Here is a 27,418-nt window from a genome sequence, read left to right as displayed (position 1 = left end):
GGCAGAATTTTCAGGGGAAACATTGAATTCAGTTTTGAACATGTTGAGTTTAATATATCTACCAGACATTCAGTTTGAAATGTCCAATAGGTAGTTGGAGATCTGAGAAAGGAGGTTGTAGAGAGGTTAGGGCTGGTAAGTAGGTCTGAGAATCATCAGCATAGAGGAAATAGTTGAATCCATGGGAGCTGATAAGATCACCAAGTGAAATAGAGAAAGAAGAGAAGAATACCCAGGATACCATTTGGTGGGACATATTTGGTTAATGGCTAATAACCTTGATGAAGATTCAACAAAGGAGACAGAGGAGAGATGTCAGATAGGTAGGAGTACCTGAACTTGGAGAGAAGAGTAATGTCATGACAACCAAGGGAGAAGAGACCATCAAGGAAAAGAGTATGATTGACAGCGTCAGAAGCACAGAGAGCTCTAGAAGAATGAGGTTTGAGAAAAACAAATTAGATTTGGTGATTAAGAAATCATTAAAGACCTTGGCAAGAGCAGTTTCAGTTGAATGAGGTTGATATTAATTTCTTTTCCTATTAGAAATACATTTATGTAAAGTTTTTAAGGTTTCATAGCATTTTATCATCATCACCATACTTTATTTTCTCAATGACATTGTCAAAACTGAGATATAAATTAGGTTAAATAGCTTGGCCCAAGGTCCCGAGTTAGTTAGAGTAGAATTCACATATTCTGTCTCTGGTAAAAGAAAGGTGTTGTATTTCCAGAAATGCTGATTATCTTTACTTTTCAAAGAGAGATGAATGCTTGACTTAGTCCTATCCTATAACATGTATGAATGTATTCCATTAAATTTTTTGTACATATTTTACCCTTTTAATCTACAACTTCTGTTGTACTCTACTTGCCTTCTTTATTCCTCTACATCCACATACTCTCTATAACTTAAAGGTTTAAAATATAAAGTGGAGGAAATTAATTCAAATTTTATTTGTTTTAACATCTTTCACATTCTCCCATATTCACACTAACCCTATTCTTAACCTCTGATCCCTTTTGAAGTTATCTCCATACAGGTGGTAGCTGATACAGGGCTATTCTCCTAGTGTTATCTCCCCTCCCTGTACTCAGCCTTGATCCATTGGCCATTCACTTTAACATTTCATTGGCTACCATCTTAGAATCCTTTGACCATATGACCTGCTGCCATTCTTCAGCTACTAATCCTCATCTATGGTACAACTCCCATCCAGTTTCTCTATTTTTGCTATCTAGGTATGATGTCCCCCCAATTGAAAAAATAAAAATAAAAAGGTCTTCTTTTGATCACTTTTAACTTCTGTTTACTTCCCATCCTTCTCCCCATCGCTGTCAAATGTCTTGAAAAAGTTGTCTGTATCTGATGCCACCATTTCCTCCTTATCATTTTCTTTACAATTTTGCAATTTGTATCCTTCCCTCACATCTAAATATAAAACTACTCTTTCTGAGGTCACCAATTACTAGTTTCTAATTCACTGGTCTTTTAAAAAAGTCTTTGATATCTTTGACATCTTTGTAACATTTGTAATCTCTCATTTCCTCTCCCCCTTCCCCCATATGCTATTCTCCCTTGGTTTTAGAGACTACACTCTCTTGGTTCTCCTCTTCTGACTCCTTTGCTGGCTGGCTTCTTATCTGCTCCTGACATCCTAATGTGGATGCTCTTCAAGTCTCTCATAAGTTTCTCTCTCTTTCCCTCTCTCTCTTCCTCTGTCCCTCCTCTCTTCTTTCTTTTTCTTTTGGTAATTTCTCTCACTCTCATTGATTCACTTACCCAAACCTGTATGTAGATAACTTCAGAATTTCCATCCCTGATAAGCTCTTTGGAACCCCAGGATTTCTACCTGTATATTTACCTTTTTAGCTTTTTCCCATATTATTCTTACCACACTGCATACTTCAGACAAACTGCATTACTTTCTGTTTCCTAAACACTTTTTTTCTGCTTCTGTGCCTGTGTATATGGTGTTTTCCTAAGCCTCTTTAATTCCATTAAAGCCCAATTCAGATATTCCCTTTGCAAACCTGATTTCCAGCAACCTCTCTTCTTCTTCCTATCTAAATTTTGTATTTCACATAGTGTAACTTGTGATAACTTTGTATAAATAACACAGAGCTTTGAGCGCAACTGGTGGTTAATACATATTGAGTAAAAGAAGAAGCCCTTAGGAAGTATTTACTGTTTGCAAAACCTTATGAGGATAAGCAGTAAGGATACAAATAGAAAAAGAGACAGGCCCTGTCTTCAACAAGTTAACATTCTAATAGGGGGAGAAATACAGTTTTTTGCGGAATAATGAATAGATGTACCGCTACTAAAAGTTGTATCTGGGGTACAGAGTATAGAAAAAAAAATTATTCTAAACATACTAAAATAATACAAATATTTGAAAAAATATGGACATATCTAAGGGAGTATGTATATGAGGAGGTAGAAAGGTTAGAAATCTGTGATTTCATCAGTGTGAGGGACTGTGTGTGAAAATACTTTTCAGGAATATAGATCAATAATTTGTCTCTCATTTACAGTTTTAGAAAGTTGCTTGGGACCTGATCACATAGTTAATATGTGGCAGAGACAGAATTTGAATTATGTTTTCTAGACTCCAAGGCAGTCTTCTATCCATTTTTGTTTGTTTGTTTCAAGATAAATTCTAGAGAGTTTCTCATCATTTATCACTCTTTTGTGGTAGAAAATGAGTGTTCCTTTGGAGAAATCATCTTGAACATGTCTGTTTATTAATTCCCTTACATAACATTATTGGGCTGTTTTCTCCGTTATGCAAACATACAAATAATAGACTGAATAATACTTCTCATCCAGATACTTTCATTTCTTCAGTCATATATGCAGTCAAATAAAATACTCTGTGAAGAAGAAATAAATTAAACCATAGGTATTTCTTTCCTTGGTTTTGCTGAACCTAAAGATAATATGAATAATCATTCTTAAGATTTCTTGATATAATCTCTGTACAGCATCTCAATCTATGCTTCACATATACCCTAAAGTCCAACTATAATCTCATAGTCATTACTAATCACTTTTAATTATGTGGTGCTTTTAATATATGTCTCAGAATGTACGTGGGATTTGCCTGACACCAAAACTCCTATATCTTGTGACTAACTGGAAAGAGCACACTTTTTCAAAAATGAAAAACATTGTTTTCAGTATTTGTTCCACACTACAATAACCAAAGATTATTTTATCGTGTAAAACATATGACTTTCCCCAAGTTTCAAAGAGAGCCACACCCAAGTCACGGACTCCTGTTACCCTTACTTACCACATTACGTAGCTTTTCATAGTTTTCACCTCCCATTCATATTTGCAACTGCATTGTGGTTATGTTAGTTATCTGACCCAGGTAACTCTCTTTCTTATGGTATACAGCTAGTCCCTCAGCCTTCTTTCTGAAGAGCCATGTTTTGTCAGTCTTTACTACTTCTGGAAGTCATTCATTAAGCTCCTAATTATATGCTAGGCACTGTGCTAAGTTCTGTGAACACAAAGAAAGAGAATAATCTCTGCTCTTAAGGAGCTCACTATCTCTAAATCCTATCCCATAAAGATAGCCCTAATTCTGTAAATAAGGGAATGAAGAAAATTAGGAGTAGATCCTAGAGTAGGATTTATAGTGTAATTAGGAAAATGTATTCCATAGCATGTTTACTTTTCACCTGACTTAATATTACGTAAACATAGTGAAGTTTGTTGCTGTTTTAAATAGGAGCTCTTCACAGTTTCTTTTTCCTTTTTAGAAATAGTAGCTATAAATTATAGATTTATTTTTTTCCTCAGATGTTATGGTTTCAATATTGGAATAAATAAATAAAAATTTCTCTTTTAAAAAAGATTCCCCAGTTGATAAATGGTCAAAGGATATGAACAGGGAGTTTTCAGAGGAAGAAATTAAAGCTATCTATAGCTTTAATATCACCATTGATTAGAGAGATGCAAATCAAAACAACTCTGAGATAATTACATCACATCTATCAGGCTGGCTAACATGACAAAACAGGAAAATAATAGATAAATATTGGAGAAGAAGTAGGAGAGTTGTAACACGAATTCATTGTTGGAGCTGTGAGCTGATCCAACCATTCAGGAGAGCAATTTGGAACTCTGCCCAAAGGGCTACAAAAATGTGCATACCCTTTGACCCAGCAATATCGCTTCTAGGACTGTATCCCAAAGAGATCATAAAAATGGGGAAGGGTCCCACATGTACAAAAATATTTATAGCGTCTATCTTTGTGGTGGCCAAAAACTGGAAATTGAGGGGATGCCCATTAATTGGGGGATGGCTGAACAAGTTGTGGTATGTGAATGTAATGGAGTGCTATTGCGCTGTAAGAAATGATGAACAGGAAGACTTCAGAGAAGCCTGGAAGGACCTATATGAACTGATGCTGAGTGAAAGGAGCAGAACCAGGAGAATTTTGTACACAGCAACAACCACAGGGTGCCAGGAATTTTTCTGGTAGACTTAGCCCTTCACAGCAGTGCAAGGACCTAAAACATTCCCAATGGACTTGAGGCAAAATGCCTTCTACATCCAGAGAAAGAACTATGGAATTGGATCCCAGAATGAAGCAGAGCATTTTCTCTTAAGTTTTGTTTTCATGGTTTCTCCCATTCATTTTACTTTTATTTATTTATTTTTTAAATTTAATTTAAATTTATTTATTTTAAGTTTTCAACCTTCATTTCCACAAAATCTTGGGTTGCAAATTTTCTCCCCATCTCTCCCCTCCCCCCACCCCACAATGCTGAGCATTCTAATTACCCCTGTCACCAATCTGTCGTCCCTTCTAACATTCCTCCCTTCCCTTATCCCCATTCATTCCTCTTTTGTCCTGAAGGGCAAGATAAATTTCTGTACTTCAATACCTGTATTTCTTATTTCCTAGTTGCAAGAATAATACTCAACAGTTGTTCCTAGAACTTTGAGTTCCAGCTTCTGTTCATCCCCCCCTCCCCACCCATTCCCTTAGGGAAGGCAAGCAATTCAATATAGGCCATATCTGTGTAGTTTTGCAAATGACTTCCATAATAGTCGTGTTGTGTGAGACTAACTATATTTCCCTCCATCCTATCCTGCCTCCCATTTCTTCTATTCTCTTTTTTGATTCTATCCCTCCCCAAGAGTGCTCCCTCCTCCTACTGCCCTCTCTTCCATTATCCCCCCCCACCCTGCTTATCCCCTTCTCCCCCACTATCTTGTATTGTAAGATAGGTTTTCATACCAAAATGAGTGTGCATTTTATTCCTTCCTTTAGTCGAATGTGATGAGAGTAAGCTTCATGTTTTTTCTCTCACCTCCCCCCTTTTTCCCTCCCCTGAAAAGTCTTTTACTTTCCTCTTTTATGAGAGATAATTTGCCCCATTCCATTTCTCCCCCCTATATATTTCTCTCTCACTGCTTAATTTCAGTATTTTAAGATATGATCCCATCCTATTCAATTCACCCTGTGCTGTGTGTGTGTGTGTGTGTGTAATCCCACCAACTACCCAGTTACTGAAAAAAGTTTCAAGAGTTACAAATATTGTCTTTCCCTGTAGGAATGTAAATAATTCAACTTTAGTAAGTCCCTTATGACTTCTCTTTGCTGTTTACTTTTTCATGCTTCTCTTGATTCTTGTGTTTGAGAGTCAGATTTTCTTTTCAGCTCTGGTCTTTTCATCAAGAATGCTTGAAAGTCCTCTATTTCATTGAAAGACCATTTTTCCCCCTGAAGTATTATACTCAGTTTTGCTGGGTAGGTGATTCTTGGTTTTAGTCCTAGTTCCTTTGACTTCTGGAATATTATATTCCACGCCCTTCGATCCCTTAATGTAGAAGCTGCTAGATCTTGTGTTATCCTGATTGTATTTCCACAATACTTGAATTGTTTCTTTCTAGCTGCTTGCAATATTTTCTCCTTAACCATGGAACTCTGGAATTTGGCCACAATGTTCCTAGGAGTTTCTCTTTTTGGATCTCTTTCAGGAGGTGATCGGTGGATTCTTTCAATATTTATTTTTTCCCCCTGGTTCTAGACTATCAGGGCAGTTTTCCTTGATAATTTCATGAAAGATGATGTCTAGGCTCTTTTTTTGATCAAGGCTTTCAGGTAGTCCCATAATTTTTAAATTGTCTCTCCTGGATCTATTCTCCAGGTCAGTTGTTTTTCCAATGATATATTTCACATAATCTTCCATTTTTTCATTCTTTTGGTTTTGTTTTGTGATTTCTTGGTTTCTCACAAAGTCATTAGCCTCCATCTGTTCTATTCTAATTTTGAAAGAACTATTTTCTTCAGTGAGCTTTTGAACCTCCTTTTCCATTTGGCTAATTCTGCTTTTTAAAGCATTCTTCTCCTCATTGGCTTTTTGAACCTCTTTTGCTAATTGAATTAGCCTATTTTTCAAGGTGTTATTTTCTTCAGCATTTTTTTGGGTCTCCTTTAGCAAGGTGTTGACCTGCTTTTCATGCTTTTCTTGCATCTCTCTCATTTCTCTTCCCAATTTTTCCTCCACCTCTTTTACTTGATTTTCAAAATCCTTTTTGAGCTCTTTCATGGCCTGAGCCCATTGAATATTTATTTTGGATATTTGGGATACAGAAGCCTTGCCTTTTATGTCTTTCCCAGATGGTAAGCATTGTTCTTCCTCAACTGAAAGGATGGGAGAAGATATCTGTTCACCAAGAAAGTAACCTTCTATAGTCTTATTTTTTTTCCCTTTTTGGGGCATTTTCCCCAACCAGTTACCTGACTTTTGGGTCCTTTGTCAAGAGTAGGGTATACTCTGGGAATCTGTAAGATCTCAGTTCCTCCAAGGTGGCCCAATCAAGCGTGTACTGGTCTGGATGCAGGGATTTTTGTGCCCAGAATCTTAGCAGTTACCTCTCCACAGCCACCTGGCCTCCAGTTTTTCCAAGTCAGCACTGGGGGCTGATTTTCAGATAAGCTGGATGGGCAGGGCTGTCATTCAGTGTGAGACAAAGACCAGCTCCCTTAGGGCCTCCACACAGGGCGGAGGCAAGGTTCAGCTCTTTGATGCCCCCAGGGGTTTTACACTTTAGTAATGGTCAGGCTGCTGCGCCTGCTGATATGGCCACCTGCCTATGTGGCCTCTTTGGCAGCTGCTTAAGGCTGGAGCTATGGAAGGCGCATCTCCCTTCCTGGCCAGCTGAAAAAGCCCCGTCACTGACCTTTGGCACCTCTGAATTGAGGGATCTGTGATCCGGCTGCTTCTGGGACTGGGGATGCCACAACTGGAGATTCTGCCCCCAAGGGCTGTCCTTGAGCAGCATGGCCAAGGCTGGGCTGGGCTGGGCTCTGCTCTCCACTCCACGTCCAGTGCAGCTGACCTTTCCGGTAAGCCTTTTAGGTCACCCTGGGCTGGAAATCTCCTCCACTCTGTTATTCTCCACTTCTGCTGCTCCAAAATTTGTTGAGTCCCTCTCTACAGGTAATTTATGGGCTGTGGGTGGGGAGACCCTGCCTACGTGTGTCTTTCTACTCCGCCATCTTGCTCCGCCCGCTCTTCCATTCATTTTAATTCTTCTGTGCAACATGACTAAGGTGAAAATGTATTTAATAAGAATGAATACGTAGAATCTATATAAGATTGCATGTGGTCTTGGGGAAGTAGGGGGGAAAAATCTAAGATATATGAAAGTGATTGTAGAAAATTGAAAACAAATTAATTTTAAAAATAAATAAAATTAAATAAGAAAATTTGTGCTTTGAAGAAGCATTTCCTGTTGATACTAATTGATAGCCACTTAAATATGCAAATGAAAATTTTTTTCATTTGCCTTTTATACATATTTTAAATATGTGTAAATTCAGTCTTTTATAGTTAGAAAAGCATTAAAAGTCTTGTGATTGCAGTGGCATAAGACAGATAGTAAACCCATTAAAAAGATGCTATATTTCTAGAAAAGCAGACAGCAAAATACAATTTAATTCCAAATAACATTTTGACACTATGGGAAAGCATCAAAGAATAGAGACCATGATGAAAGTCCTACTAGAACACTTTATCATTTCTAATGTCTAGTATTCTAGAAATAGCCCATTTTATTATGTCATGATATTTGCTTATGGTGCATATGAATTAGGAATCAGAAAGTGAATGGTTACTCAGTAGCTGCTTAATCTATTGTTGAATTGTGAATCTTTATACATTTTTCCCTAGCTTGATACAGAGTGTATCTGCCTATGTGGAGATAGAACTAGTTGAAGCACGAGATTTGATTTATTAATATGTGAACATTGTATGATAGGGGAAATAAATACATTTCAGCCATTTAGGTCATAATGGTGAATCATTATCAACAGGTTTTTTATTGCACTCATCTTTAATTGTGCATGTAACACCACTGCAAAAGTTTTCACTTATTCCCAGGGCTGATCTAGCCAAAAGTGTGAAGCCTCAAGTTTTGTATTTGTTTAGGTATGCTTTCATCCCTCTGTCATTCAATAATGAATACTTGTTTGTACCTGTTCTTCCTTTGGAACTACTTTCTCCCATTTCCTATCTCACAGGGACTCATTGCCCCTCATATTCCATGTCATGGCTGCCTAGGGATTTGCTGTCATGGTGTTGGTTTAGGGTAAGACTCTGAATCTGTTGACCTGGAATCTGTTCCATATTCTGCCCTTTAGTAGCTGTACAGCATTGTAGAAATGTTGAATTTTGTTTGCTCATCTTTTGAAGAAAGTGTTGGACTTGGACTTTTAGGATTCCTTTTAGATATTATCTCTCTATGATTCTACCTTATTCAGGCCTGTCTTTCCCACTATTTCATGCTCTGGATCTTTTCTGTCTCCATGAAAACTTAAATCTGTCTCCTCCCCCTTTTTATTTTTTGCAAAAAAAATTTCCATGGGTTCTCACACCTCATTTTTTTCTTTTTTATTATGAACTCCTACATGTTTTTCAAGAAACATTCTATCAAAGTAATTCTTAGGTTTTATTTTATTGGAATAAAGTTAACAATTTATTTCTGTCCCCATGAAAACTTAGCTATATCAGAGAATCTTAGGTGTTAGAGTTGGAAGGGACTCAGAGAGATCATCTGGTTAAGACTGTATGTAAGATAAGATAGAGTGAAACTCATTATTAATAGGAAGAGAAGACAATAATTAATTACTGAAAGTTATTGGAAACTTCTTAACAACTGCAGCTATCAAAAAGTGAAATGAAATTGCCTTTGGAGGTAACGTATCCTCTCCCCTCACATTAGAGATTTTCACGCATGGACTGGTTGAGCATTCCAAGTGTGTTGTGTTGAGGATTCCTTTTGGTTTCTGGTTCATCTAGATGCTGCTGAGGTTCCTTCCAGTTGTGAAATTCTGATTCTCTGAGTAGACACAGAGGGAACATGGTCTGGTGGATAGAGGGTGGGACTTGTAATCAAGAAGATTCAGGATTGAATCCTATCACTCATCAACTTGTTGAGTGACTGTGGACAAGTCACAACCCTCTTAGGGCCTCAAGTTTCTTCCTCTCCAAAATGAATGAGTTGGACTTGTTCCCTCCATTTGTAAATCTGTGATCCTTATGTACTCAATGTTTTTTGCAATCAGATTATCCTTACTTTGTCATTGGTCCATTGTTTTAGGGCCAGGTTCTCTGCTAGGGCTAATTTGATTAAAGTTTTAAGGTATTAAAGAATGATTAATGGGTTCATATATTCTTCTTTCTGTGTAATTTATTTTGTATTTAACAGGAGTTTTCAGTATCTTAATAGAAAGGAGACATTGAAAGTAGGAATTTTTGGTACTTTAGTAAGCCACTAGGCTAGTCACTTTGGGGGCATGATGTGCCTATCTTCTGTGTTTTTTTAAAACATAATGCATAGGCTGCTTCTTATTGCATATGTGGACAGAGCCTGGCTTGAATGCATATGTGTGTATGCACATATATCTAAGTGCACTAATTTTTCTCTGTCTAGTGGTAAAATATATTTCTCCAGCATTTTGAATATAGTTGTTTTTTTTTTTAAAACTTGTAATGAGTAAATTTTTAATTGCATACTTATCTGCCATTTTCCATGATTATAATTGTGGTGATTGCCATGCTTAAGGTAATTATTTATAAATTATATTTACTGCCTCTCCCAAACCCCATTTTTGCTAAAACAAAAAAATTGTCTGAGGTTCCAACACCTTTTAAAAACTTTTTCTTTTTCATTATGAATCCCTCACCCCATTTTTCCAGAAACAAATCTATAAAAATAATTTGTAGCTCCTATTTTATTTTAATAAATTAACAATTTATTTGGATTTTTATACCAATCAAATTTTAAACAGTGAAAACACGGGATACACAGACATTTATTGATAAAATCCTTCACAGTTTTTATATTTATAACTTTGAAAATAACCATAATTATAATATTAATATGATAAGGGACTCTTTTGGGGTAGTTTCTTAAGAAATAGTTGCATTGATAGTACTCCTTAGAATTATTTCTCAGTATCTAATTACAATTGATATTTTTATAATAGCTACAACAGAAAATGCCATTTTACACAAATAATGTTTAAAAAGAGGCACCTTTAGCCAGCACAGAGTAAGAATTATTTAGATTTTAATTCTTGTTTCAATATAATATCTCTCACAAGGCAAGTCTATTCATTATTTTTCTTCATTTGGGAAGAGAACAAATGTATTATATATTTGTCCATGGCAAATGAGTTCCTTATTCATTAATATTAAAAAATAATTAGACCTTAAAAAGAAAATTTGAGAATTGCTTTTGTAAATTGGTGAAGTTATTAATGAATTGGCCTTTTCTATTTTTCTAATATAGTTTCAGGGTAAGCACCTTTAAAATTATCTATAGCTCTTATAAATTAAATCACTTTGTTTTTTCTGGATTAGAGTATGAATTTGAGGATAGGGCATTAATTTGTTTAAAAATCTTTTATTCTGAATTTGCACACAAAAAATCAGAACACAGAAGGTGAATTTTTTATGAAACTTAGAATCTCCTTTTCATACCACATGCTTTTTTTTTAAAAAGTTCATAAATTTTACATGTTATTTTCAAAACTGTCCAGTTCATCTGTCTTTCCTGCTTAACTTACTTATTTTCTTTGTATTTTAAAAAAATGTTTCAGTGGTGCTCTTTGATTTGGCATCTCTATTGCAAATCCCCTTTCTTCCCCACTCCCCCCCCAATTAAAAACAGAAAGAAAGGGGGGGAAAACATGACAAGTGTAGTCAGGCAAAATGGATCTATATCCAAAATGTCTGTTCTCTTTGAACTTTATGTTAATTACCTGTCTCAGAGAGGTAAATAACATTATTTATCATTGGTCTTCTGGAGTTGTGGTTGATCATTGTTTTGGTCAGAATTGTTAGGTCTTTCAAAGCTTTCTTTGCTTTATAATGCTGCTGTTGTATAAGTTAATCTCCTGATTCTGTTTACTTCACTTTGCATTATTTCATATTACCCAGGATTTTCTTCAGTTGTCTTTTTAATAATTTCCTATAGCATAGTAATATTCCATTACATTCCTGTATCACAATTTGTTTCAGTCATTCCCCAGTTGTCTAAGAGGCAGTGTTAAGACAAATCTCTTAAAGTTTAATATCTTCTCAGGCTCAGGAAGTTGCTTTTGCTTGTGACTATTCCCTCCCTGGTATTATCCTCCCTCATAACTGTCTCCCCCAAACTCCCCCTCCCACCTGTTTGCCTATTATGTTTAACTTATTTCTACCAAATCCTTGTGTGTTCAAGTTTTGTGTGTTCACACCATTTTTGACCATTTTAGATGAGTGATGTTCACTTAATGCACACTTTCCTATGTTTTCTTTCGTTTTTTTGTACTCTTCTTATGTGCCCCAGTTAAGTGAAGTAAGTTTCACAACTTTTTTCCTCGTTTCTTTACTAGTACATTCTTTCTTTTATCATCCTCCCTTCTCTTTCCCTTCTTATAACCCAAAGAACACAACCAGTTCACCCTCAGGACCTCTGTTTTTCTCATCTAACTCCCTCAATAACCTTTGGAGATACTAAGTAAGGTTCTGAAAAAATACTTGTTTCTCCTTCTCCTTTTTAGAGTGTTAGCATTGAATCATCACAAAGCCTATTCCAATTGCTTATATAAACTACCTTTTTGGTTTCTCTGATTCTTTATGTTTGTATTTCAGAATTCTTACTCAGCTCTGGTTTTTTCATCAGCAGTGCTCCAAAGTTCTCTATTCCCTTAAAAGTTTCCTTTTCCTTCTATAGGATTATACTCAGCTTTACAGGTAGGTTGTTCTTGATTATAACCCTTGCTTTGGGGAATATTGATCTCCTTTTGTGATTAGAAGTTGACAGATTTTGTGTAATTTTTATTATTTAGTTCCTTGGTACTTGAACTGCTTTTTTCTGGATAAAGTATTAATTTTTCTTTGTGGAAGTTCTAGATTTTGATTTTGGCATTCTTGGGAGTTTCCATTTTATAGCTCTCTTCAGGAAGTGATTGGTAGATTCTTTCTATCTTTACTTTGCTCTCTGGCTTGATCTGGGTACTTTTCACTATGATTTCTTGAAATAAAGTATCTATACTTTTTTTTTCCCTTTTAAGTTATGGTTTTCTAGGAGTCCAATGATTGATTCTTAAATTAAAGCTCCTTGGCCTGTTTTCCAGGTCAGGTTTGTTTGATTTTTAATCATCTTACACTTCCCACCACCTCCCCGCAAGTCTTGGATTTTGTTCTGTTATTTCTTCCTGTGTAATGGAGTCATTGATTTATCTTTGGTCTATTCTAGTTTTAAGAAATTCCATTTCTTGAATAAGGTTTGTCACTTCTTTAAAATAATTTTTTTTTTTACATCTTTTGTTTGGACTTAGATTTTTCCCCTGTATCTCTCCCAGAGGGAGAATATGGAAGAAGGGGGCAGGGGAGGGGAGACAGCAATTCAGCAAAACCAATCAATCTAGCATCCTAAAGAGATCATAAAAAAGGGAAAAAGACCCACATGTACAAAAATATTTATAGCAGCTCTTTTTGTGGTGGTCAAGAATTGGAAATTGAGGGGATGCCCATCAATTGGGGAATGGTTGAACAAGTTGTATATGAATGTAGTACAGTACTATTGTTCTGTAAGAAATGAGCAGGGGGATTTCAGGAAAACTTGGGAAGTCTTACATGTACTGATGCTGAGTGAAGTGAGCAGAATCAGGAGGCATGGTACACAGTAACAGCAACATTATGCAACGATCAACTTTGATAGACTTAATTCTTCTCAGCAATGCAATAATCTAAGATAATTCCAAAAGACTTGTGATGGAAAATGCTGTCTACAGCCAGAGAAAGCGCTATGGAGTCTGAATGCAGATAGCATACTATTTTCTCTCTCTCTCTTTTTTTTTTTTGCTTTCTCATGATTTTTCCCTTTTATTGTGATTGTTCTTTTACAACATAACTAATATGGAAATATGTTTGATATGATTGTACATGCATAGCCTATATGAGATTGCATGCCGTCTTGGGGAGGAAGAATTTCGACTAAAAATCTAATAAAAGGGAATGTTGAAAACTAAAAATAAATTAATTAAAGAAAAGCAGTCTATACAAAAATTAAATTATATGTGGTGTTACATACATGTCTGTTACCTTCCACGTCTGCAAAGGAGTGAGGGAGATGTCTTCTCATAGCTCTTTAGGGCTATGCATTTTGTAATTTTGCAGCACTGACTTCTTAAAAAAAATTTTGTTTTATTTTTAATTTATGGAATAAAATAAACAATATTGACTTTTACTTCCTCAGTACCACTTTCTCTTTGGAGCTTCTTATTCTAATTTATTCCTCAAGAGTTTTTTTTCATTTTTGCTCTCTTAATTTCTTGTAGGTAGACCTTGTGAAAAATCCATTTTTTTCCTTTGAGTTTCAACATGTAAATTGTTAAAGAGTTAAATTATTCAATCCTTTGGGATGTTTCTAGATTTGTAATATTCTTTCATACTGTTATAGTATTTCATACTGTGCAGTATTTTCTTTTACTTCTAATACTCATCTCACTAGCTTTATTTCTTGAATAGGTCCAGAGTCTTCGCCTTGATATGATTTGAGTAAGCTGTTGGAGGTACTCAGCCTGAGTCCCTGTAATGACCTTATCACATCTTAGAGTTAGCTCCTCCTCGCCTCCCACCCCCTTAAATCTTTGAAATACATATGACTGCATTCAGTAAACTCTAGTGGCTCCCTGTCACCTTCAGCATCTCCCAGGATAATTGTGAGTATCAAATCTGATGAGAGTATAAAGATCATCATTATCATTATTATTATTTCGGTGTTCAAAGCCCTTCATAACTTGGCCCCTCTTACATTTTCCTGAAATTCTCTTCCTCTTCCTCTCTCCCTCCTGGCTTCCCTAACTTCAAGTTCCAGCTAAAATACTATCTTCTACAATAAATCTTCCTGACACCCTTCAATACTAGTCTCTTTGTTGATTATTTCCTCTTTATCCTGTATGTAGTTTGTATATACGTTCATGTTGTCTTATCAAATTGTAAGCTTTTTTTTTTTTTTTTTTTTAGCAAGGGGACTGCCTTTAACCTTTCTTCGTATCCTCTGCACAGTGCCTGGCACATAGAGATTCTCTAGTTTTAGATAGCTTGAAATCTAATAAAAATTGAAAAGACATGCTGAAAATGTACCTATCTATAGGACACACTGGTAGGACAAGATAAGTTGCCAGGAAAATCAAAAGTAATTGCTTTCAGTGAGCAAAACCAAAGAAGTTCTTCCAAATCCCAATGATAAAATTGGTAGATTATATTTTCTGGATTGGAAATTTTGGCTTAAAGACTGCTGTAAAATCCCAGTACTGTGATTTATCATTGTCAGATCTTCATACACATTTCCTTAGACCTGTAACATAACCTGAGAATTTGTTTTATCCTAGTTTAAGGGTTTATAGCAGATCTGCATAACATACTGCTTGCCGAAGAATTTTGTGGGCCCTGCAAAAAATGTAGGGTTGCCACTGTTCACTCTCCTGTTTGTCACATGACTTGCAGCAACTAACCATCATCATTCTCTCTCTAGTCTAACTTTCTATCTCCAGTCTAATGCAGTAGTATCCCATTACATTCGTGTACTACAACTTGTTCAGCCATTCCCAATTGATGGGCATCCCCTCAATTTCCAGTTCTTGGCCATGACCAAAAGAGCTGCTATAAATATTTTTGTAAATGCGGGTCCTTTTCCGATTTTTGTGATCTCTTTGGGATACAACTCTAGAAGGTGGTATTGCTGGATCAAAGGATATGCACATTTTTATAGCCCTTTGGGCATAGTTTGAAATTGCTCTCCAGAATGGTTGGATTAGTTCACAACTCCACCAACAATGCATTGGTGTTCCAATTTTCCCCCATCTTCTCCAACATTTATCATGTTTTTTTATCATGTTAGCCAGTCTGATAAGTGTGATGTGGTACCTCAGAGTTGTTTTGATTTGCATGTCTCTAATCAATAGTGATTTAGAGCATTTTTTCGTATGACTATAAGTAGCTTTAATTTCTTCCTCTGATAACTGCCTGTTCATACCTTTGACCATTTATCAATTGGAGAATGACTTGTATTCTTATAAATTTGACTCAGTTCTCTATATATTTTAGAAATGAGACCTTTATTAGAGACACTCGTAAAAATGTCTAGTTTTCTATTTACTTCCTAATCTTGGTTACATTGGCTTTGTTTGTGCAAAAACTTTTCAATGTAATGCAATCAGAATTATCTGTTTTGCATTTCATAGTGTTCTCTATCTCTTGGTCATAAATTACTCCATTCTCCCTAAATCTGACAGATAACCTGTTCTTTGCTTCCCTAATTTGCTTATAGTGTCAGCCTTTATATCTAAATCACGTACCCATTTGGACTTTATTTTGGTATGTGGTGTCAGACATTGGTCTATGCCCAGTCTCTCCCATACTATTTTCTAGTTTTTCCCAGCTGTTTTTGTCAGATAGTGAGTTCTTATCCCAGAAGCTGGGGTCTTTGGGTTTATCAAAGAATATATTACTGTAGTCATTGACTACTGTCTTGCGTACCTAACTTATTCCACTCTTCTACTCCTCCATTTCTTAGCCAGTACCAGTTTTGATGATTGCTCTTTTATAATACAATTTAACATCTGATATGGCTAGACCACCTTCCCCATTCATTTTCTTGATATTCTGGACCTCTTCTTCCAGACAATTTTTATTATTTTTTCTAGCTTTATAAAATAATTTTTTGGTAGTTTGCATGGTGTGGCACTGAATAAGTAAACTAATTTAGGTAGAATTATCATTTTTATTGTATTAGCTTGGCCTTTCCATGAGCAACTAATGTTTTTCCAGTTATTTAGATCTGACTTTATTTGTGTGAAGTGTTTTGTAATTGTGTTCATATAGTTCCTGGGTTTGTTTTTGGAAAGTAGACTCCCAGATATTTTATAATGCCTTCAGTAACTTTAAATGGAATTTCTCTTTCCATTTCTTGCTGTTGGACTTTGTTAGTAATATACAAATATACCAATGATTTGTGTGAGTCTTGATTTAATTTCAATCCCAGAGCATCACTCCTGTCTATCCCTCTGCTCAGCTCCCCTCCTTTATGTACTGACTCCCAAAGAAGCATTTATCCTGTAGGCAGGGTGTTGCCAGGTTCTGTCCATAATATCACCTTCTGTGTTTCAGGAAAATCACTTTAGTTTCTGAATGGATTTGAATGGAGGAGAGTTGAAGCAGGTAGACCCACCCTTAGACTATTGCAATAATTAAGGTGTGAGGTAATGAGGATCTCCACACACTAGATTGATGAGAGGGTCAGAGGAGAGGTGGGGTGTTTAAGCAGTGTTACAAAGATGAAAATGTCAGCCCTTGGCAATGGCTTGGATATATGAAAGGTGAGGAATATCTGGTCACTGGACTCAGATGGCTTGGGAGGAGAAAGTGAGGTTGGTGACTTTGCACAGCCCTCCCTCACTCAAAACAATGTCAAGTGCAAGTCACGTCATCTTTTCTCTGATGTCATGGTCTTCCTCAAAAACGAAGGATGAACACAGTTACCTTTACCATAGTTCTACCTGTTCAGCCCTGTCTTCTCATGTAAATTTAGAAAGAAGTCTCTTACTAGTCTCTTTGTTGTCATACTTTTGCTATTCTGTTCTTGCCTTGCGTATTTTATTTACTCCTCCTATTCTTCTATTGTTTGAAATGTTTGAGAGGCACATAATCTCTTTGGTACTGGTTTTCTTTCTGAAAGATGTTTCAAATTCTTCTGTATTGCATGTTTATCTTTTTTCCTGTAGTTAGGCTAAGATTTGCAGGATAGGTCACCTTAAGCTGTATCTGGAGCTCCAATACTCTTCAGAACACATTTTTCCATTCTCTACTCGCTTTCTTCTAGTGGGAGTGAAATACTCTTGAATCTCCTTTTCTTTGTATTTGTATTCTTTGTCTTTCTGCTGTTGACCAGCAAAACTTGTTTCTGAATTGAATTGTTAAATTTAACCACTTTGTCTCTTGGACTTTGCAGTCTTATGGTTTTTCTTTTGTTTTCTCGAAGGAGTCTGAATTCTTTCCAGTGGAATTTCATTTCCTAAGTTTAGAAGGTCTGGGTACGTGTGTGTGTGTGTGTGTGTGTATTTCTGCATCCTGTTTTAGAGTTCAGTAGATTTTGTTTGCATAGTGACAGTATGTATTTTTTTAATGTTATGTTTTTTGTACATTGTCCTTCGTTTCTTTGAAGTTGCTTTCTCAGTCTTTTGTTTTCTCTTTTTCTTTGGTAAGGCTGCCATTGCAGATTCAACTTTTTCTTTTGTTCAGTATTTTTGCTGAAAGACACTAATTCTGCTCTCAATTCTTTGAACCACTCAGGAATAGTGTGTTATGATTCCATAATTATCTCAAATTTCATAGGGTCCTCTGTCTTGTAGTTTGAATTTTTTTCTTTTGCAATACTTATTCATAGATGGCGGAGCTCTTTGCTGGATCTGGAGGCCATATTTCCTTCTGTTATTACTTTTTATGCAACGTCATTGATTTTTCTTCTTTTTGAAATCTTTGGTACTCTTAGTCATTTTGCCCCTTTATTTTTCCTTGTTACTCACTTCCTTACTTCCTCCCCTCTGAAAGTGTTTTCTTTATGGGCTGGATTTCTGAGGATCTCAGCCTTCTCCCACACTGAGCATTTCATGGTTCTTTCCCAACTGATTTTGGGATGATCAGAACTGGCCCTAACTGGATACTGTGCTCTTTCATCAGGCTTGATAGAATGCGGCACAACCCCTCACAGAAATGGAAAACTGCCCAGGTGACCTATCCACTCCATGTATTCCTCAATTCTCTGGCTAAACACTAGAAATTCAGAGTTTTGCAACACTGGTTCTTCCACATTGCATCCCCCAGAAGATTTGTTCCTCAAAGGCTTTGACCAAAGTGTCAGTTAAGGCCCAAGCAAACTTCTTTAACCTAGAGCTGGGGGCTCCACAGCACTGGAAAGAGGGAAGGGGAGAAACAGGTTATAGGGGTGAGTTTTGATCTAAGGTTGTGTCATGTCCTTGGGTCTTCTACTAAAGCTTTGCTCTTGGTAGCATGGGAAATGGAACAAGGGTGCTAAGTGAGCTCAGGGTCAGTGCACATTAGTTCCTAGATTGTGTTTTTTTAAACCTCCTTTTGGATTCTGGGTATCTATGGAGACAGATGATGATGTTTTATTTTTGCTGCATAATTTATGTTTTGGAGAGATTTGAGAGATTGTAGGGATCAGAGAAAATGCCTAGGCCACCATCTTGCTGCTCATGTGACCTGGAAATCCTGATAACTAATTTTCAATGTAAAAAATAGACTCATCCCAAGCTATGTGAAACTGTAATTACTGCCAGATTTCCTTTTTCCTTCACATTTTACTTATATGACTAAATGAGACTGGTTAAATAAAAACATATCATATCTTTTGGGATAAAAGTAGAATCATGAAAAAAAATCTTTATGTAGACAACAATTCTCAGGTTTCTTATATACTTTTATGGCAATATTTGCTATATGATAGTAAATATGATAGGTTTATGATCCTTTGTAATGATGTTTTCTGATTAAGAAGTATCTCCATAGTTCAACTATTGTGCACATATAAGGCATCCCATGCCTTATTCAAGTCAATAATTTTTTTTCTGGTACCATTACAATACCAAGGCATAATGTTAAGTGTTATATGTGAGTTTTTATTTAAGGAATCTTGGAGGAGAAATAATATGTATACACATAACCACAAGTCAGTATATGCATGTCATATGTGAAGTTGAGGTCAAGTTCTGTAGATGTTCAAAGGAAGAAAAGCAGGTTTCTGACCAAGTTATCTTTGCATTTACTTGACACTAATGTGCACAAAAGTTACATCCATCATTTTTATTTTTCATTCTCATCATATGAGTCCTCCCCCCCGCCCCTTTCTTAACCATACCTTTCTTTAATGGCATTCTTTACACCATTTCTCTTGGTATAATTATAATAATTTCTTACTTGTAATGTGTCATGGCTTATTCGTACCCACAATCTGCTGTCCATCGTCCTTTGGGTTATCCTCAAACTTCATTTCTTTAGAGAGTATAGTTTTCTGCGACTCAACCATCCAATAGTACCAAAAATGTCAGTGTTAAAAAAAAGGTAGACTTTTGTTTTAGGGAGAAGTTTTGGATCATTAAAAAAAATTGACCAATTCCCAAATGGCAATCCTGCCTTCTCCTTTCCCCTTCCTATACAGTTCTAAGCCAGATTCATTGTCCATTTACAGTGCCTGAGGAGCTATGTTCCAGGATTTACATTTAACCTTATTATCTATGTCAGGAGGATCTGGACAATCTCATCTAGATGGGATCTTTTTGACTTGAATTATATGCTGGATCTATTCCATGACAGTAGTGAACATATTTGGCAAACGTACATATCTGTTTTATATCTTGTTTGTTATTAATAATCACTAGCAGGCTGACCACTTGATGGTGAATTCTTTGGATATGGTAGCCCATGAAAAAAGAAAAAAAAAACAGCCCTAAGTCCTTTGTAGATTTTTTCTGCTGTTCCAGCAAGAATGGCAGATGGGTGGAAAGGGGGACCAGAAGAGACAGTTTTTAGATCATCTATAAATATTATAGCTGTTGGTATTGTAAATGTGAGAGAGATCCTTGTTCAAAGAGCAGTAATTGAGCAGGCTATGGGAGGAACTTAATCATAACATTCTTGACATAACTATAAATGAAACCAGAACTCAGAAGGAAGTTGCAGGCAAATCAAAAGAAGGCTTACAGGTTCTCCTGGGACAGAGACAAAAAGAGTTGGTGAATTTAGTTTTATCATTGATCCAAAGACAACAGGAAGCATTATTAGAGATGGGGGAGGTATCTGAGTATTTCATCTTGGAAATTTTTATGGAACATATTTGCATAAAGATCACTATGGAAATACTTGTAGTTCATGCATCTGTTGCAGGTGAAGGGATAGAAAAGCCTTATTAAGAACATGAAATGACCTAAGTTAAATCAGTATATACTTTGATACTTGGCAATTTCGGTGCAGAGGTTGGCATGGGGAAGATAACAAAGATGTTTGAAAATATGGTTCAGGAGTAAAAAGTAATAGAGAAAAAAACACTATAGATTATACAGATAGACTACATAGATACCTCATACCCATGTATCTTGAATACTTTGAGAAAAGAATTGGAAGACTCTTGACTTGCAAAGCCTGAATAACACCAACAGAAGTGGAATTGATTATAGTTTATGAAATTGAAAACAACTCTTTACTGATGTGGTAGTTATTCCTGAATGAGTTGTCTCCATATTTAAATCACCAACCTGTTAGAACAAAAATAAAGATTAATACTAAACTTGAATATAAATTTTAAAAACCATATAGCTTGCAATCAAAGCAATTCCTGTCTGACTTATTAAATATGTTATTGAAGGAAACAAAGATAGGAAAAGCAACTGAGTTAGATCAAGTATGTATGAAGGAAGTCCATGCCTGAGACAAAATTTTGAGGGTGTTTAGGAATTGATTTTCAAGGTATCTGAAATGGGAAGATACCTAAGATTTGGGGTGGGGTGGGCCATCTGACCTTATTGTATTAGAATTAATGACCAGGAGAATATCAATAACTGCCAACCCGCATACCTAATTTAACAACCATATACATTTTTTTATGAGAATAGTGTATACACAATTGCGGATATCCCTGATAAGGATATTAGAAGGAAGTAGTATTTTAAAAATAACATTCAATCAGTCATTAAGCACTTTTTAAGCACTTAAAATATGCCACAAACAAAGCTAATGCAACCAAGATCAGAAAGGAAGCAGAAAGCTGGGAAACAATTTTTATAGCCAATTGTCTTTGATGAAGGCTTCATTTCTAAAAATATATAGATAGCTGAGTCAAATTTATAAGAATACAAGTTATTTTCCAATTGATTAATGGTCAAAGGATATGAACAGACAGTTTTCAGATGAAGAGATTAAAACTATCTATAGTCATGTGAAAAAATGTTCTAAATCACTGTTGATTAGAGAAATGCAAATTAAAATAACTCTGAGCTACCATCTCATACCTGTCAGATTGGCTATTATGACAGAAAAGGAAAATGATAAATGTTGAAAGAGATGTGGGAAAATTGGGATGCTGATATATTGTTGATGGGAGTTGTGAACTGATCCAATCATTTGGGAGAGCAATTTGGAACTCTGCCCAAAGGGGTATAAAACTATGCATACCATTTGATTCGACAATACCACAACTAGGTTTGTATCCCAAAGAGATCATAAAAAAGGGAAAAGGAGCCACCTGCACAAAAATATTTATAGCAGCACTTTCTATGGTGGCCGAGAATTGGAAATTGAGGGGGTTTCCATCAGTTGGGGAATGGTTGAACAAGTTGTGGTATGTGAATGTAGTGGAATGCCATTGTTCTATTAGAAAGGATGAGCAGGTGAATTTCAGAAAAAGTTTGGACTTATCATGAACTGATGCTAAGTGAAGTGAGCATAACCTGGAGAACATTGTACACAGTAACAGCAGCATTGTATGATTATGAACTTTGATAGACTTAGCTCTTCTCAGCAATACAGTGATCTAAGACAGTTCCAAAAGACTTGTGATGGAAAATGCTCTATTCACATCCAGAGAAAGAACTGTGGAGTCTGAATGCAGATTGAAGCACGCTATTTTCTCTTTTTCTTTCTCGTGGCTTTTCCCTTTTGTTCTGATTGTTCTTTCACAACATGACGAATGTGAAAATATGTTTTAATATAATTGTACATGTATAGCCTATATCAGATTGCATGCTGTCTTGGGTGGGGAGGGAGAAAGAAAATAATTTGGAACTCAATCTTATAAAAGTTAATGTTGAAAATTATCTTTCCATGTAATTAGAAAAAATTAAATACTATTAAGGGGAAAAAATGTTTCAGATGCTGTACATAGTTAACTGCATCTTTTTTGTCATATAATTGACTGAAAGACACAGAAAATTTAGAAAATCTTACTGTGTTTATTGTAATTGTAGCATATATTAACTCTGGGAACTGTTATTCCAACTCCTACTCACATTGTTGAGTCGGGTCCCCAAGGCTCTCTCTCTCTTTTGGGCTATGGTGGTTTCTCTGAGTAGTTGAGAGTCTGTTTCTATTGCTACACATAGCTCAGAGATCTCCACAAGTGTGCTTCCCCACGTAAGTACTAGTTAATTGCAGTTAGCCAGTCTTAATTAGCTTTAAAAGTGGTTATTTTGCTACAGTGAAATAGCCAGAACACTTTATGCAAAACAGTCCCCCAAAAGTCTATGTCACATTTTTCCACCACTTCATACAAAATCCATGGAAAATTAGGCTCAAGCTTAGCGTTCATGTGGCACAGGGTTAAATCACAATACCTGGTTGCTGGAAATTCTTTATAAGTTCCCCTTAAGCATAATATAGTTTTTCTTTGGGCTTCTTATAGAACCTTCAATCTGTCTTTCCTCATAGCATCTAGACTTTTCAGCCTCCAGATGTACTGCCAACTGTCGCTGTCCTAGGGACGCTGCTAGGCGCCGGAGGAAACCTCAAATCCTTTGTGCTGCTAGTTTTTCAATGTGATTGAGATAATTTTCTACAAAGGTGGGGAAGATAGGAAGGAGAGGAGGTTACAGCCAAAACTCTTCTTCTCTCCTTCTCTCCTTCTCAGGCATAAGGCCAGGAATATTCTGTCCCAGCTCACTGCTTGTTCAAACTCCTTATTCTGCTTAGGTCAGTAGTTTTGTAGAAGTTCCAGAGAATGTGACCAAGCTCCTTAGCCAATCTAAACAGACTTCTGTCATAGAGATGGAGGTGTTCAGGCTATGTTCAGTCTAGTGAATGATCAAGATGTGCTTTTATCTGATAAATATATCAGGGCTAAGTGAGGTAGGGTAATTTTGACCTCACTCTTATGCATACTTTTGACCTCAATCATATGCACACTTTTTAAAAAAGCATTTGATTTAATAAAACAAATACAAACTTTAGTCACCTAAAAGTAACCTCTTCATATGGTATCCCTTATATATGTTAGAATGATAGGTAAAATAACAAATAAAACTCTGCTTGGAGGACTTTTAATACTAAAGAAGTTTGAACTTTATTTGGTAGGAAATAGCCATTGAAGATTTTTGAGCACTGGAGTAACTTGATCAACTCTATGAACAGGAAAAATGAATGACAACAGTACTGAGTATAATTTAGAGGGCTAGCAAATGGAGGTGGATAGGCCTGGCAGGATTTTGAGCACAGAAAACTGAGAGAGAGAGAGAGAGAGAGAAAGAGAGAGAGAGAGAGAGAGAGTGTGTGTGTGTGTGTGTGTGTGTGTGTGTGTATGTATGTATGTGTACTCTAAATACACACAGACATAGATGAATTTACTTGCTAAGTAGATTATTACCTATTTATGTCTGGAAGGAGTTACACATATAATCAAAGTTCTTGGTTACAGAAGCTTTCAGCTTGGGCTTCTTTAAGTATCCAAATGGTTTAATCCTTTCAGATGGATGACTTTATAAAAAGTATTATAAGCTTACTTGCCTACTTACTAAAATAGAATACTGAGCATAATTTAACCATTTCTTGTTGACTTAGGGTCATTATTGTTTATATTAGTGATTATACCTTGGTATAATATGGTGGTACTCTCAGGCTGCTGTAATACATATTGCTACAACAAAACACCTTTGCTGTTAATGCTTTTTGAATGTTGTTGCTGAACATAGGAACTCCCAATTTCATTTTTTAGCCTACTGAATACCTAGATAACCAGTGCCTTTTAGATTTTTAATGGGAAAAAAAGCAAATAGGCATTTGAGGGAGTAAGAGGGTTTTCTGTGAATGACTTACTTGCATATGCTTTAGTGCAAGGTTTTTGTGATGTCAATTTTGCCTTCTTTGAGTTTTTCATAGTTGAAGTTGCCAGGCTAAGTAACGTAAAGATAAGTATTATTGTATCTTGAGATTTTGCTAACAGATATTGAAAGAATTTTATAATTTTCATGGAGGAATTTGCATGAGTATTAAAGGACAAGCAGGAGTTTAAAGAACTGAAGGTATTGTAAGCTTGATGATATAATAGTGTGAGCAGAGGTTGGAAATTGTGGGACTTGGGAGGGAGGGGGTGTGAATAGACTAGTTTGAGTGGATGGATTGAGTAGTATTGTAAAGGGAAATACTGTGAGAAAGTTGGGTTGATACCAGGTTGTATAGAGACTTGAATGCCTAGATAAGGAGTTTGGGCTTTATTTGGTAGGTAATGTTAAATCATTGGAAGTTTAAGCATTTAAGTGGCACAGTGGAGCTGGAGTCAGGAAAACCTGGATCCAAATCCAGCCTCAGACACTTAATAGCTGTGTGACCCTGGTCACGACATATAACATTTGTGTGCCTCAGTTTCCTCATCTGCAAAATGGAGATGACAGTAGCATTCATTTCCTAAAGTGGTTGCACTATATTTGTAAAGCACTTTTCTTAAAATTAATTTATTTTTAGTTTTCAGTATTCACTTTCATAAGATTTTGAGTTCTAAATTTTACCTCCCTCCCTCCCCTCTCCATTCCCCAAGATGGCATGCAGTCTGATATTGGCTATACATGTACAGTTATCTTAAACATATTTCCATGTTAGTCATGTTGTGAAAGAAGAGTCAGAATAGAAGGGAAAAACCACAAGAAAGGGAAAAAAAGAGAAAATAGCATATTTTGTTTCTGCTTTGTGAACTTTGTGTTTCTTTGTCAGGATATGGGTAGCATTTTCCATCATGAGTCTTTTGAATTGTCTTAGATCAGTCTTGAGGCTGCAGGTTCCCTAGCTCTGTCTTAGTTCATTGCATTTCTGAGAAGAACTAAGTCCATTAAAGTCGGTCATTGCACCGTATTGCTATTACAGTGTTCTGTAAAGCATTTTTCAAGCCTTAAAGTGCAATAGAAGTGCTAGCTGTTGTTATTGTTAGTATTGTCAAGCAAGGGAATTAAGAGCTATCTGCATATTGGAGACATTGATCTAACAGCATGTACAGGAAGAATTAGGAGCTAGGAAGATGAGTTACTAGCCTATATAGACCAATAGGCATATCAGCAGTGATGAGAGGTTTAAACTAAGTTAATGTCAGAAGCAGATAGAATGGGGAGAGGATTTCAGACATATAGTTAACAGAGTATAATAATAAGTTTTAATGACTAAGGCTTTGATTACCGAGAGAATGGAGGCTCCAGAAATAAGGATTCAGAAGAATAAGTTTTAAGAGCAAAGTGATGAGTTTGATTTTGCACATAATGAATTTGAGGTACTGGTGGAAATGGTCCATGGGTAAAATAAGCAGTTAGAAATGTGACTCAGAGACAAAGTGAAGTAATCGGATGCTGGAAAAGTGTAAACAATGACTACAACAATGTTAGTGGACAGAAGCTAGGTAGTGCAGTGAATGAAGTGCTGGGATTGGAGTCAGAAAGACTCGAGTTCAGATGTGGCCCCAGACACTTGCTGCCTGTGTGATCTTGGCCAAATCATTTAACCCCTTTTTCATTTTTTTTAGCTGTAAAATGGGGATGATAGTAGCACCTACCTCTTAGAGTGCTTGTGAATATCAAATGAGATCAGTGATTGTAACATGCTTAGCATATAGTAAGTGCTATATAAAATGCTAGCTATTATTATTATTGTTGGGCAAAACTGGTATAAATAATGATCAAACAAAAGAGTTGAGAAAATGCTTGTCATCCTCTGCTTTGCAGAGGTGGGGAATTAGGAGTGTAAAGTATTACTTTATTATCATCAGACATGATGCTTCATTTTGCTAAAAAGCTTTCTTTGCTTTTTAATGTTTGTTAGAAGAAATAACTTGTTGAGTGGGAGAGGAGAGAAATTTATATATGAAAATACATAATATAACAACATAAAGGATCAATCAAAAGAAGAATTGTGAGACAACTCAGAAGAGATGTTGAAATTGGACATAAACAGTTGGGTATAGAGGATGTCTTTGGAGCATTTGCGATGCCTTACACATGCTAAACGTTTAATAAATGTTAATGTAATTGAATTGAAAGTTGATGAACTCACCAATGGAGAAAGTGTCTGAAGAGAAGGAGAACAAAGACAAATATTGGGTTACAATTAAGTTTGAAGAGTAAGAGGAGGAAGAGAAACCAACCGAAGATTCAGAAGAAAGGATTGGAGAAATAAAAAGGGAGTCATGAAAGCATGTTGCTATTGAAATCAAGAAAGAGTATGAGAGAAATGTTAGTAATGTGTTACAATTCAGAGATGTCACTCAAGGAGAAATAGAATTGATAAAAGACTGTTGAATTTAGTAATTAGGAAGTAATTTGCTTTTTTATTAATTATTTGTTTTCAGTTTTCTACAGTCACTTCCATAAATCTTAGATTTTCTTCCCCTCCCTATCCTTCCCTGAGATGGCATGCAATCTTATATGGGTTCTATTCTTACTAAATACATTTTCACCTTAGTCCTGTTGCATGGAAGAATTAAAATGAATGGGAGAAATCATGAAAAAAACCAAACCCAAACAAAATAGTGTGCTTCATTCTGCAATCCAGTTCCATAGTTGTTTCTCTGGATGTGGAAGGCATTTTCCCCCAGAGTCCATTGGGAATTTTTTAGGTCTTTGCATTGCTGTGAAGGGCTAAGTCTACCAGAAAAATTCCTGGCGCACTGTGGTTGTTGCTGTGTACAAAGTTCTCTTGCTTCTGCTCCTACCCTCAGCATTAGTTCATTAATTAAGTCCTTCCAGGCCTCTCTGAAGTCTTACCTTAGGAAGCAATTTGTGATCTTTGAGAAGGAAAAATAAGGGGTTCAGGATCTTCTATAGCCACTGCTTTAAGACTTTAGGTTATGTGAAA

The 27,418-nt window shown here is 36.0% G+C and overlaps 1 protein-coding gene across 6 annotated transcripts in view; it reads left to right on the top strand.

The window, feature by feature from the left end:
* The window catches only part of SOCS6 (suppressor of cytokine signaling 6), a 95,158-nt gene that overhangs the window by 53,498 nt on the left and 14,242 nt on the right, over window positions 1-27,418 (top strand). The window contains exon 1 of one of the 6 annotated variants that reach the window (XM_072604116.1): window positions 13,916-14,247. The exons of the other annotated variants lie outside the window; for them this stretch is intronic. The gene's annotated coding sequence lies outside the window, so the exon portion shown is untranslated. Of the gene's footprint in view, window positions 1-13,915; window positions 14,248-27,418 lie in introns of those variants that run through there. 6 annotated transcript variants of the gene reach the window in all.

Source organism: Notamacropus eugenii, chromosome 4, assembly GCF_028372415.1.
Source record: "Notamacropus eugenii isolate mMacEug1 chromosome 4, mMacEug1.pri_v2, whole genome shotgun sequence".
NCBI classification, from domain to species: Eukaryota; Metazoa; Chordata; class Mammalia; order Diprotodontia; family Macropodidae; genus Notamacropus; species Notamacropus eugenii.
This window is presented reverse-complemented; position numbering and strand designations above follow the sequence as displayed.